At 44.8% G+C, this 2,500-nt stretch overlaps 1 protein-coding gene across 1 annotated transcript in view; it reads left to right on the forward strand.

Annotated features, from left to right (window-relative positions):
- The window catches only part of slit3 (slit homolog 3), a 102,883-nt gene that overhangs the window by 82,216 nt on the left and 18,167 nt on the right, over positions 1 to 2,500 (forward strand). The gene's annotated exons all lie outside the window — the stretch shown is intronic.

Raw genomic sequence — 2,500 nt, forward strand, 5'->3', positions numbered from 1 at the left:
TACATGCACACGCACACGCACACACACACATACACACACACACACTCTCTCTCTCTCTCTGTCTCTCTTTCTCTATTGCAGCATGTTTTTGATAAGGGACATGAAGTGGGACAGAGGCTGTTGTGACGAGGACAATGTTGAATATAATGGAAAGAAGCGTGCATGATGGTTGAGGGTTGAGGTTTTGAACAGCCACTGGTTTCGGTTGGATCCATGTTGAAACTGAACTTCTTCTCCTTCCACTTCTGCTGTGTTACTTTCCCTCTTGTCTTGAGAGGGAAAGAGATTTTAGAACCAGTAGAAACCTGCATTGCTGTTGTCAATGTCGTTCAATGTTTATTCAGCATCTGGAACTCGATAGGATCAACTTGGATCATATTTACCAGTAAAGCCTTTAACTCTCTGCCGTGTGTGTGTGTGTGTGTGTGTGTGTGTGTGTGTGTGTGTGTGTGTGTGTGTGTGTGTGTGCGCGTGCGTGCCCGCCCGCCCGCCCGCCCGCCTGCTCTGAGGACGATTTCTCCTTGCAGCCCCAGCTCTGATATCCTTGAGTGTGTTGCTAGGCTTTTATCAGTAATATGTTTTGGTGCTGCCAGTTTGTCTGGACATGGGAGGCTTTAATGGAATCAATAGGAGATTTATAGCAGCCATCCGGGGAGTCAGAAAGAGGAGGGCGAAAGGAAAATAAAATTAATGAAATTTGCAAGCAGATTGTCAGTGTCAGGAGACTGATGCACTCCCTCCTCCCCCACAAATGCACTACGTGTGCGTGTTTGTGTGCATGTCTGTATGTGTGTGTGTGTGTGTGTGTGTGTGTGTGTGTGTGTGTGTGTGTGCGTGTGTGTAATTGTCTGCGTACAGTGTGAGCGGGTGGGTGGTTCGGTTATTACAGTGTGTGTTGTCTGCAGGTCTTTTTAACTCTGAGGCGGGAAGCCAATCTCCGCCAGATGATAGCATCGTCTCTTCTGAAGGTGGAGATCTGACTCACCTAACATAACATGACAGAACACACTCAGGATACACCATGTAATAGAGCGCAGACACAGAGATGCCAACAAGACTGTGTAATGTACTCTGTAGGACTAGTGGGCAGATGTTCTTATCTCACATGATAAAGAACAGCAGTGTCCTCCCCATATCAAATATCATTAGCAATCAGAATAAGTGTCTGAAGCTCTTTTTTTGGTGCAACAAAATAGCCCAACAGATATACATACTGTAATAACATGAACTGAACCACTCCTCTTGTTTCTGGAATATGTTGAGGGTTAAAGAAAGTTGTTCTAACACATTAAGTTTTAATACGCCAGAATATTGATGCCTGCCAATGTTGGCGCTTCCCTACTCGACCCATTATAGTCTGCATATGTTAGGGTTAGGGTTAGTTGTTAGGGTTAGGGTTAGTTGTTAGGGTTAGGGTTAGTTGAAGGTTGTGCAACACGGCACAGAGAGGCTGTATTTCAAAATGCCACTTATTTAGCTTGGATGATTTCCTTTTTGTCTGTACGATGAAGAAAAAGCCCAACGAGTAAACAAAACAATAAAACATTTATTAGCGTTGGAGGTCCTTTTAAGCTCTGCCTTTCCCCCATGGCACAGAGAGAACAGGGAGCCTCGCCTCGCTCCACTCATGAAACATTTACAAACTGGAGGCGAAGAAAAGGGGAAACAAAATTGGAGAATTATCTGTTTAGCATTTTCTCCGTCAATGTCAGCATGAGAGCAATGAGAAGGCAGTCAGGAGAAGAATGAATTATTGCAGAATGTGTCGGAGGTATAAACATGAGACATATTTTCCGGCTGTGCCGCGTGTTAAAGTATCGTCCTGTGAGTTACAGCATGCTCCTCGACTGTTTGCCTTCTTTGTGCATGTAGTGTAGCGTGCCACATACTTCCAGTGAAGTATACTGTACACAAAAGCTCATGCTTTTCATATCACGTCCAGGAGAAACTGGAGCCCTGCATCTCTTTTCAAACAAAAGAACGGGGGCCAAAAAATGCAAGGCCATTGAAAACGTCAAACGCAATAAAGCCAAAGTCAACGTTGAATTCAATGTATTCGTTATTCAAAACGCAACGCTCCAATTAAGATTTCTTGCACTAATAAAACTTGAGTGGCTCCCCAAATAACATACATCAAATTTCCATCTACAGCTTAAAAAGGGGGGAAGGGGGGGGGGGGGGGGGGTTTACCCACTACCCAATAAATACTGTTTTTATAATACACTAGGAGGACATGGCTGGGAATACTCTAGTAAATACATACTTATGGGCTCTGGGTGCAGAGTGGCTGAGCTGGCAGAAGTCCATGGTGTAGTTGGATGTTTGCCTGATTGTTTATCAGTCGAATTGGTTGTAGCAAGGTCAGCAGGGTTCAGCCCCATTGGTGGTCTCTCTTTGTTGTATGGAGCGGGCATGACTGGGAGACAGACACCCCTGATTAGCCAGCCAGATATTCCGTATCTCATTTGTTTCCCTCCTCTGGACCTGTAATTGCATTCAA

This window comes from Argentina silus (assembly GCF_951799395.1).
Source record: "Argentina silus genome assembly, chromosome: 15".
NCBI classification, from domain to species: domain Eukaryota; kingdom Metazoa; phylum Chordata; class Actinopteri; order Argentiniformes; family Argentinidae; genus Argentina; species Argentina silus.